General features: G+C 30.7%; 1 long non-coding RNA gene across 1 annotated transcript in view; it reads right to left on the bottom strand.

Annotated features, from left to right (window-relative positions):
- The window catches only part of LOC124357186, a 43,009-nt gene that overhangs the window by 22,486 nt on the left and 7,919 nt on the right, over positions 1 to 12,604 (bottom strand). Inside the window, exon 2 of the long non-coding RNA XR_006921927.1 lies at positions 7,983 to 8,224. This is a non-coding gene — a long non-coding RNA (uncharacterized LOC124357186). The remainder of the gene's footprint in view (positions 1 to 7,982; positions 8,225 to 12,604) is intronic.

Below are 12,604 nucleotides of genomic sequence, written 5' to 3'. Positions count from 1 at the left end.
CCTTATTGTAACGAAGAGTATTATTATATACTTATGGTGTTGGGTGTTTTCAAAACCATGTAGCTACTGTGAAAACCTATGCACAACGTTACTCAGAGTGAGAGTACCATTGTTGAATAAATCGTAGCCAATAAAATTATTAATTAATGCTTAGTAATAATATAAATTGCTTACTATTTCATCATCTAGATTGCGCTAATTACTTGTAATCTGGGTGTGTCTGTTGACGAAACGATGCGGGTGGTTAGTTTTGACTCTCTTCGTTTTTCGTCGCCAACTATCTTTAAATCCCTTCAGACGAACATGACTCGATTTCAAGAGTTCTGTATCAATATCAGATTTCAGATGCTGCACATAAGAGAAAAGTGAAATCGAGCTGGTATGAATTATCTTTAGCCAATCTAAAATAATGCCCATAATGGCTGGCTTAGTTATCACTTTGCCCGTTCAGTTGTCAAAGGTAAGTAACGGCTAGGACTGAGCGGGCTGATGTATCAACTAATTGAGTCAGAATGCTCAGGATTAATACATAGACTCATATTATCGACTATTATACCTTCAATTAAAGGCTTCTTTGGAAGAAAAGGGTTCGAAAAGAACTAAAAGTACACCAAAATTGAAGGTGTTCTATTGGACCATGCTGTAAGCTTGGTTATTACATATGCTGACGTACTAAAAAAACAAAATGCTACAGATTTATTCACATTCTGTGGTATTTATTTCCAAATATAAGAAATAAATATGGTATTTAAAAATAGAAATTCGTACTTTAATGGACCTAAAAGCAATTAAAACTCTATACATTCAAACTACCCATTTGTCTTAGCAAGACAAACATTTCATGTTCTATTTAAAATCTATGGTATTTATACAGCACATACTTTATAGAAGATTATGCAATATTCCTTTTTCAATATGTTATGCGCATTTAATCTTTTTCAAATATTTGGTTTGTGTGGAGAAATTCTAGTAACCATGCATTAATACATCATTTTAAAGGCTTTTATTGCAGATTGAAAACTTCCTGGTTTTACAATTTAATTTTAAATATGTAAAAATAGAGGGGGCTATGTAAATTGAAAATAAAAAAAACAGTGAAATAATCAGGAAAACAAATGGTACGATAGTGATTCTGTCCAATATAGCATGAAAAATGTGCTATATGTCATAGGTTTACATTAAAAAACGTTGAGAATAAATCCAGGGACTTACATTTTGGCACATCCTGTTCCTAAAACTGGACGAAATTATTTTAGAGGGAATCTATTAAATTCCAGAATATGATTGGAGGGAGATTGCTATTTCTATGTTTCTTCTTTGTTACAGCTGTACCTCTTCTAATATGCGTTTACATTTAGGATATTCCAGCTCTCTTACCCCAAATGCACCGAACTTTAGTTACCTCTTTATAGCTGTAATTTTACAGAAAATTTCCAGAACAGTATTAGAAAAAGTCAGTTGCCTTAAATTTTGTTCAATGTTAACAAAACGAGTCTTAATTGTTATTGTTGTAAAGACATTCTCTTCAAAGTTTTTTTATTTGTCTATAGACTTTAGCGGGAATTATACACGAAGAAAATCATGTTTCAGAGTTATAGAAGAACTGAGATGAGAATGACAGTTAACACATGATTTGCGTATGATTATTATAACCATTATGTTATTGGGATTCTTTAGCAAGAACAATTTGATTTTCTCGTTGAAGGCATGCAACATGTTTCGTACGGAATTCCTCCCACTAACAATAATTTATTATTATTCGGATGTAGAGGAAATTCTTAAAATCTAAACTAGACTTCCTCGTAAATGTTTTTGTTAAAGAACATAACTCCTGCTATGGACAACGTTAAGGAATTGGGTGCTTTTCTTGAAGCCATGTTTTCATTCTCATAAGTTGCAGGCTCACGATGCGATGGATTTTGTTGTGATGATCATAACCGATTTTGGGAATGCTTATAGATATATCACTCTACAAGTTTATCAATGACCTCTGATATGAAACCTTTTTAGTGCACTGGGGTTAGGAGCTTGAGTTACTGGTACAGTAAAATAGAAATATCTTAGTTTTGATAATTTCTTAAGAAATGTGATTTCAGGTGTACCTCAGGTGTAACCTTAAAACGTCATTGGATTTGGTCAAATAAAGATTGACGACGATGCCTAAAAGTTTTAAATAATAATAATAACGTTTCTAATTTTAATACTACTTCTCGAATGTCATATGTTTAGTGACATATATAAAGTCATGCATGTTATATTTATTGTTAGTATACATAAATATTAAAACGTGTGTTTAATTCAAACGAATTAGAAATCCGATATGTGCCTTATTCTAAATATCATGGTTATATATAGCTTGTCAAACATGCATCTAGTAGAAATACAATAATTGGATGTAATAGGAATTTAACAACTGTCTTAAGCAATGTCAAATTTGTATAAACATACAATAGAATGATTTTGTGCCGAATTCTATAGATTTTATAGAATGTATTTTTTGGGTCAGTTCTGGGTTGAATAACGATCGCAATAGTTATAATATTATATTAATTTAAATTATTATAAATTAATTATGTAGAAATACAAAGGGCCAGTAAGACCCAGCTTTAGATCATTAAAGTTCCAAGAAAAATCCAATATTTCAATAACTTTATACTCGTTACTTTAGCATCTTGTTCCAAGTTTAGTTCCGTCCAATTATTGGACTTTGTTTAACTTCCGATTCAAAACTTTTCATTATCTGCTGGTGTGTTGGTTCACTGTTATTAGTCCAGTTCGAATAAAGTATGATAGTTTCCTTCGTCAAAATTGTATTAGTTTTTCTTATTTAACTTATAATGAGTTATGAAGCTAAATTAAATAAAAACTGAGATGTGTAATGACTTATTTAAAATATTTTTATCAGGGGATTTCGATAAAGACAGATCCATAAATGATTGACTGATACTAAAGCAAAATAATAAGACATTTCCCTAATTTCATATTCCAAATATTACTGTCACTAATCAAAATGTTTTACTCTGCGTGATTAGCTTAACCTAGGTCGCCTTAAACATTCATATACAGAATAATTATCTTAAATCATGAAACTCGTGTTATAGTAATATAATTTATTAATTAAATTCTGTAATATGGCGTTTCTGTATATCTTATATAATACTACCATGAATATCTTACTACATCAAATTATATATATATATATATATATATATATATATATATATATATACACACATATACTTTTGTTACCATATAATTCAATTAAAATCAGTATTGTTAGGGTAAACGCGCACTAGCACGGCCAAGACCAAGACCAAGACCACGACCAAGAACGTGCAGCCAGGACAACCTGAAATGATGTGGAGCAACGCGCACTAGTCAGACCAAGACACGACAAACGCAAGACAGACGCACGACCACAGCTGTACGCTCTGGTCGCACAGACCAAGCGCGAGACCAGCTTGACGTTGCGGCCAGGCTTCCATCAGCTGTTATAGAACAACGCGCACTGCCTACGGCCAAGTCTGCGACCAGGAGTAGTGAGAGAGGTTGGTGTGTGCGATTGAGTTGTTTGTAATTTGTGAACAAGTTTAGTAGACAGTATTGTAAAATGGCAATATAATGTGGGATTTTTCATCAGATGATTATGCCAATAGAATAATGAAGAAGGAGAAATGGGAAGAAATAGCATTGCTATTCGGTGGCGATGTCTGTACAACATCGGTACAGAAGAATAAGTTATGTAAGTAGAAAGTATTTTTCTAACTTTTAATTACATATTTTAAAACTGGATGGACTAGAACCACTGTCTTCGATTTTTTGGGCAAAAAACACAGCATATTTATGGTGGATATGACCAGAAAATCTACCAGCAAGGATCTTCAATAGCTCCTCCTATGAATACTGTTGGCAACAACTACGAACGTCTCACCAGTCTACAAAGAAATACTTCAACCCCACATTCAATGACTGGAAGTAGTGTAAACGAAGACGACCAAAGTGTCCCCATTGGTTCAATGTTTTGATGACATTAATAACAGTTGCTAGATCTAAGATAGACTAGTGTATAAATTTAAAAACTCAGTTTTTACAATTAATTTGTCATTTGTACTAAGTTTATATCCATTTACTATGTTACTTAGAATATTATTCAATTATTAAACTTAACCTTAACGTTACTAGTAGTTTTTCTTCATTTCCAATACACAAGCGCATGGCAGTATCAGTTCTACTCATGTGAGGTGAGGCGCAATTTTCACTAACAGTTCGTCAAAACTTTTAACACTCATCCGTGTGTAGTTAAAAAACTCTTCTTCATGTTCACGTAAATTAGCATACAAACTAACGAAGTACCCTTTTAAAGGCCTCTCTGCTCTCAAGGGGTGTGTCCAGAGTTTTCTTTTACCTTTTACATATTTACGGTACACATACATGGCCACTGCTATTTCCTCGACATGCATTTTCAGACTGACTTGTTTTTTAGTACATTACAAAACTGTCTTGGTCTTGGTCGAGGTTGTGGTCGTGCTGTTGCAGACCAGTACTGGTCTTGGTCTTGGTCGTGATCTTGGTCTTGGCCGTGCTAGTGCGCGTTTACCCTAATGTGTGTTTTCCCGGGTTTTATATAGTGATTCAGAATTAAAATTGGTTGAAATTGCAGATTAGAAAAACAAACAATTTACTGAATCATAATTGTATTCTCCATTTGTAATCCATCCTCCAAATCTAAAAAATTATTTCTCTTGAAATCATTGTAGTTAATAACATGATAGGTTTCTTTTCGTTAGCAGTGTGACCTTAAACATGTGACCTAATAGCAGTGTGTATTAAAACATTAATGCGACTACCTCTGACTTATTTTGAAAGTCGCATGGCTAAAACATAATCAAAGAACATTAATAATTGAAAGCGTAACAATCACTGCCTTCATTTTCAGTACGTATAAAAATAATGTTAATAATGTAGGGATTGTTTGGTAAAACAAATTACTTGCTTTTGGCCGGTCATATTTAATACGGTTAATAATGTACGAAATATACCCTCATATTTGTAAAAATAGACAAGCAGCACAATTTATAACTTTAATGAGGAATGTGATAGTTGAAAACATTATTGATTTCATTACTTCTTACTAATCGTGTTATCACATGTTTTTCCTATTGTAATTTTTGCACGAGACGTAGGTGATCATTTTACTGAACGAGATGTAACCACGTGTACTATCCTGATGAGGTGTTCTCTGTCACCGAACTCTGATTATGATGTTTCGCTGGATGTAGACAGGATCGGAACTTGCACACAAAGTTTGGACACAGGTTTACCAACTTCTAACTCCCAGGATACAACTTTGTCTGAACTGTTGCTATGTTATAGCTCGCCAGAGTTTCTCTTTTTCTAGCCGAAGTTAATTACCTCTGTGTTATACTAGTACGAGTATTTTTTCAACTTCCTATATTTTCATTAAATCATAAAAATATTACTCCAATTTAAAAGGATTATTATTTTGATAAAATACTAGTTCTGGTGTCTATGAAATAAATTTTTATATGTATCACATGCAGTTACAATTTCCTTAGTTCTATACAATGATCATTATATACAAATACATTGTTTTCTGTATTTATATTAATATTATATGTTTATTAAAAATACATTGGATTCTTGGATGGACAACCGCTGTCTTGTGTTATAACAAGACACTATTTTGATTCATATTGCTACTGCTATGTGTATCCTAGTAGCCCATGTTTACGAAAAGAGTTGAATAATGTACGTCAAATAGTATATCAAAAATATTATATTTAGTCAAAAAATGCGAAATTCACGTTTATTGATGAAACAAGTGCTATCCAATTTAGAGTATTGTTAAACATGTGGAAAATACCTTGATAAATAAATGTATTTAAGTATATTTAAGCCAATATTTGTTGAATTGTTTTAAATAAAGTTATTGTATTATAGAACACAATTATAAACTTATACATTAGTAAGTTACACATTTAGTCAACATACAGTACGTTGTATGCATGACTCTGAATTTAGACTTTGGTTGTATTCAAAGTGTATTGGCAGATTGCTGGTTATATATAAAGTATAGATGAACATAACTGCTATAAAACCCGGGAGCAATTTTGACCGATTTTCATCTGACATACATATCATTATACATAGTTGTATAAATGATTTCTTGATGTATAAGTAAAGATAAGTCACTTATATTACCTGTAGAATAAAACTACGAAAAAAATCAAATTAAATGGTTTGCTTAAAGTAGCAAATCAAAATTTAATAACGCATATACCAATGTACCAATGTATAGACGAGATAAGTTTTACCTTCACCATTGTTTGTGGTCAAACTGACTAAAATATGTGTTATACGATACAGTCGTGTGTATTCAATTAAGTATTTTAACACTATTATATTTATATTTCAAAACTAGTGCAATGTATCCTTTATCAAAAGCGTTTCACACCTTTGTCATGAATACATTAGCAAGTCTAAATCCTACATATTTTGTATCTGCTTGCAGTATGTAATACAAGATTAGCTTTATTCAAGTACGAAGCTATTCATAAGTCGATTAGATATTTTAGGTGAGGAATGGTATTCAGTAAAATAATAACCTTTACAAGTTGGTAATGATTTGTCAGGACAAAATTAAATTGGTAGTACAATGTCCAAATAAATCTAACCCGCATTTAACTTTTGTCATAACATTTTCGTGAAATCTTTTCAGTTATAACAGTTTGAATGTATTTTGTGTGTTCAAATATATCCTTTACATATACCTTATAACACGTTCGTTTAATAGTTTCAAACAGGGCTTAATTAGTTTAAAACTTTTGCAAAGTTTGTATTTTGATTCTTTATTCAATTTAAAGATATGTTATTTCTTAAAAACCCAAACAAACATACTGCTAATAAACTAAATAAGACATTACTATAATTTATTTACAATTTATTATTTATTTTGACATCAAAAGGGAAATTTTATGAAATAGTTTTCGGACATTCTATTTATACTTTGAAACATAACATTTCCCATATCTCACTAGCTAGGGGTTTAAATGATGAAAACAATTAAAATAGTTGTTACACAATAAAATAATCGCAACCTGCTTAAGATATATAAAACCAAATTAGCAGACATGATACAAAACGTTTCAAGCGAGAATGTTCTAGTGATACAAGTTGCCGGGCTTGGTTAAAGAGGATGTGTTGCGGTTTAGAAGGTCAGGTTCTGACATGTCTGTGAACGGTTTAGTTGCATCACTAACTCACCTTCTATCTTATCCGAGTAAAACGGTAGTTTTGTACCCTACAGATAGTTAAGTAATGAAGTTCGAACTAGGTTTTTGTTTCACATTGCAATGCAATTAAGTGATTCGTGGTCTTCTCATTTTAAACTAGTAAATGTAGTGTTTCAACCCTCCGGTGATGTCTGAGTTATACGAGTATATATTACTTTGAACGTGAAACAATCTTTTAAGTAAAAACGTATAAGCCCCAATGCCAATGACACAATCATACTTTTAAAATTCTTAAATATACATGTGAAAATGTGGGAAGGTTTAGTACGTAAATTTGTACATACAACTATAGTTAGAAAATATTCGTCTTCTTACTATTACGGTTATTTAAACCAAACCATAATTATTAACCTACTTGCAATGCCAATTTGTAAATTTGTAAAAATATAAGTAAACATATGTAAGGCCTTCTTTTAATTCATATCAGCATATTTTCTGAGCCGTACTTTCCTTTCTCACCAATTACAGAGAAACACGTGTTATTTCATGTAAAAGAATTTCCAACTTCATAGAGCAAACTAATCATGAAGTTCCTAAAATTCTTCCTAAAATCCTTATAATCTTCGATCCTGAACTATATTAAGTATTGCAGGCTCATTATTCCCACGTAAATTGACATTAACGTACATGGCCTTACAAAGCATCATAAAAATATTAGAATATCCTTACCTTTTATAGTTATCCTGAGACGAATTATATTTTTACTCAACAAGCATAGTGATAAGTTATATTAGCCACGAATGAGAGCACATTGATTTTGGAGGCGTAGAAGTGGTCTAGGAGATTGTCCACCAGATGATAGAGGATTTTTTATGATGGTCAACAATCAATCTACTGGGAATTCTTCAGTGTGCTGATCGGATTCGGTAGGCTATGCCGTGACGGTCCTAGCGATAGAATGAATTGCGGTTCTGTAGTGAAACATTTTGATATGATTATATTCAAATTACGCAAACTCAAGTAGTAATATGTTAGTAACAACGCAAATATTAACTAGTTTACGTAATATGTACTATCTATAGTTGTAAGGCAGATTACTTCTTATATTCAATTTATGTGTTTTTGAAATCATCAAGCTAATTCGTAAAGTATTATGGTATGAATATCAACTAATTTATGATGTAAAGGTTTTAATTGAGAGTGAACGTAGTGATCAAATTGTTCTTCAGATCAGGACAATTTTTGCAAGTATCAGTGTTGGAGTATGTGTATGTGGATATTAGAAGAGTAATATATATATATATATATATATATATATATATATATATATATATATATATATGTATGTATAAAACTATAACACAACTTCAATATCACATAGTGGTGGTGTTTTTAGTGGCTTAAATAAAATATTGCCGGAAAATGTTACACATTGTTTCTTTTACTTTAGAAGTAAAAATTTAATTTCACATCTTGTAACTAGGTATGTGATACCATTTCTTTGGGCATTTATTCTGAATATGTACTCTGTGACGTGATAGTAAAGCCTCAGTAATGAATGTTTTCAAAAAACGAATAAAAGATAAATAGTTATACTTAATAACTTAGATAATAACTAAGATAATTATTTAAATTTTAAAGAATATTATTTAAATAATTAAAAAATATATATATACAATTTTTTACCTATCTTTTATTATAAGTTAAAGCAAATAACATTTTAAGGTAGTGTGGGAAACTCACAAAACTGACAATATAAAAAAAACTGTTAGGCTTTTATCTCCATAAAACTGAAACTTTTAACAAGTAAAACCTCTTTTATGCCTTGTCACCACTGAATATCTTATCTAGTGCCAAGGATGATAAATGTTGCTCCAGGGGTCCGTCCGGTCTACACAGTTTCATTTCGGTTTTACCTTTTGAGTTGATACAAAGCTTTATCTTATATTACTGGTTTAAAAAAATTTAATTGATATTAAATACAATAAATACTGGCTGATAAACTTATTAATACAATAAAGTGAAATCATATTTTCATTATTAATTATTCTTAAAATTATCATCTTCAGCTAAATACTGTATAGCAGAAAGCTTACCGAAATTCAGGGTTTATTACTGGATTATTATATAAAGACTATTTCTTGAGCCAGAAACCCACAGTTATTTAAGTATACATGCAAACTAGTATAGTAACTAGTATACATTATAAATGTATTATTTAAACAGAATGTATACAGGCCAATAAATTTAGGGTAATTTCTGTTTTGGAAATAGGGGTAATGTGGTATTACACATCTATGAGAATGTAGCATTAAAAATGTTTTCTTCTGCTTACAAAATAAGTATTAATTTGTATTCATACGAGATCTATATAAGCTTTTTTTTTACTTATTAGACATATTTTGTTTTAATACTTTAAAAGTGGTGACCTAAATGTAGTGTTTACGAAGTAAGTGATATTTGTTTTGGTGGTTTGATTTGGCTGATCTAACAATGGTATAAGCATGTGATTTATTTGTGATTTAAATTATATACAAACTAGCAACATATTTTTAGTTTCTTTATACAAAACAAGTTTTAAACCAAATATTACATAAATAATACATTATGTTGTTTTTAACACCTAGAAACTTAAATTAGGGCAAGTTAAAAGCCATAAACACACAGAAAACCGAACGCTGACTGTTATTGTAGGAATTGTAATGCTTATCTGTCTTTATCAAACTATTGACGGCAAATAATCATCTTTAATAGATTTATAATTATAAAGTAAAATATAACGTGTATAGAAATTCCCTGAAGCTCCAAACCAAAGCTTAATTATTAAGCTCCATACCTCAAATCAAATAATAGAAGTTCATACCTTATTATACCTGGATAAGTATTGGGAACAAGAACACGGAACAACCTCTTACAACGATAACTGACAAATATAACAGATCAACCATCGCGATCGAGATTGTTATCGTAGGTTATATTAAAAAACTTTTCTATATCATATGCGTCTTTTTTGTATTTAGGTATACATTGTGAATTGCGTTACTATATCAATATTAAATACATAGTACTTGTATCTAAAGAATTAAGATATAAATTTATATTTCCATTCCAGATAATTTAACAATAAAATAACACACCCACGCATCTCCTTGTCTCACGAAGGTGTTTACGTTTTTGAATATACTCCAGATGAGTATACGTCAGCTACTTAATATAATGCAAACATACATTTTGGAAGCTATTAAAATAACAGAAAAATGTAATGCTGTTTTAAACGTAAAATCAAACTGATACTTTTGGTGTCTGTATTAATTAAAAATTTGTTATGTGTTTAGTGCAGTGTATTCAGAATTTGTGTATTTGTCTTGTGTTACGTCTCTATCTGTTTTTACTTATGACGCTCTAAAAAGAAGTAAATATTTTATGCTTTATGTTAGCACCTAAGGATGTTAAAGTTGTACCAAAACTGAATAGTGTTTTGACAACGTAAAGGGCCACTGTGACAGTTTAGGTAAACTAATCTTTCGTGATATTTTAGTGGTTTAATTAGCATAATACAAATATATATATATATAGAACTTCCATGGAAATCAAATCTATAACTGTGATGGTTTTAATATTTCAAATAAGAAGGTAGTTAGTTAGTTAGTGAAGCTAAACCATTGAATATCTCCTATCAGATTTAATTAAAGTTTGTCAAATCAAAATATTTTACTCGATGTTTTAGCTGACCTATTATTATACATGTGAACATTATTGACAGCTCGAGCTCGCAACTAAACAAAATGTATTCTTTCATACGTATGAAACTGATGGATGGGATTATATATCGTTTTTCTCTGGAAGCTTTCCAAAGATTGGTTGTCAAATATAACTTTTAATCTTAATATCCAACCATGACTCACGCTATGAGTTTATATTCATTTTGCAATGTTTGAATATTTTAATGTGGGTTACCTTAAAATTTTAAACAAATAAAAGTGGCTTTTATATAATTTTGCCTCATAGTATATTTTATTGCATCCACAGAAGATATATGTGTTCGTGTGTTTTTAAGACTGGACCGTCGTTCATTACCTTAAATACCTATTGATGATTTTATTGTTACTTAACAAAATTTATTGAATTATCTTTTAAATATATTTTATGTTATAGTTAAATATTTCGCTATATTAATACATGCTAAAACTATTTAAAGTTATTAAATCCTAAATATTGTTAACATATTTTTAGGAATTTTATAATTTATTAACAAACTATGTAAGAGAGTAACAGTAAAAGTGGGTTCAAGACCTATGTATTTTGCCTTTTTTTTAAAGCAATAGAATAAAATTAATTTTTATTCATGTCTAGTTAATTACAAAAGTAGCAACTAAAATCAGGAATAGTGTTAGAAAGTGTGTAAGATTAGTGATACTTGAGATTTATCCATGGGAGTAGATAGACAAAAGCCCATTAAACACAATAGATTCACTAAAACAATACATTCCTTTAAAGATTAAGCTACGTTATCGATAATGGAATTAGCTGTTGTAGAACCTCCTCAATGAACAGGAAAGATTACAACAGAGTTCCATTAGAGACAATGTACAACATAAGTGTTTGTTCTGCTGGTAGTATATTGATTCAAGCTATACATAAAGGATATTGAGTTTAGGAAGGTGTAATGTGATACTTGAACAATAACGTGAAACGCCACACTCTCAGGAAATGTAACAGCTAGCCAGTGCCACTATTATGGAGTTGAACCGGAAAAGAATAAATCGAAACAAATAAAAACGAAACTGAACATTGAGTATGGTTTGACTACTAGTATAATTTCAGTATGACACAAGTTAAAATTTACCTGGAATATTTTGATGAATAAGGGGGTTACAACCCCCAGCCACCCTCCCCTGTATACTCCTATAGCAGTAAATATTCCAGAGTTGATACAGTAACAGTGATATTTTCATTCAACACCTTTACCGCATACCCTATACTGCCACTGAATTACAAGCATGCAATTCTGTTAAAAACTAGCTGGCTAAAAATTAATATTTGTAAACATAAAATGTAACAATCAGAAACATTTTTCATTATTTCCATGGTAATAAAAATTAATTGCTCATTCAAAATCCTAAATTGAAGCGTTAACATGCTACAAAGTTTAGGCCAGATTTAATACGATTTATTACCTCCATAGCTGTCACCTCCATTTTGATTGAATGATAGATTGTTAAAGAGTTTGTTAATAGCATGTTGAGCAGATTTATACCCCGTTTGGGCGATGTAGAATGTGCCACCTTTGGCTCAGTTTGGCCAGAGGTGAGTGTATGGTACTTTGGCAGAGAATGCAGTATAAATAAGAG

The sequence above is a fragment of the Homalodisca vitripennis genome, chromosome 3, assembly GCF_021130785.1.
Source record: "Homalodisca vitripennis isolate AUS2020 chromosome 3, UT_GWSS_2.1, whole genome shotgun sequence".
In the NCBI taxonomy this organism is placed as follows: domain Eukaryota; kingdom Metazoa; phylum Arthropoda; class Insecta; order Hemiptera; family Cicadellidae; genus Homalodisca; species Homalodisca vitripennis.
This window is presented reverse-complemented; position numbering and strand designations above follow the sequence as displayed.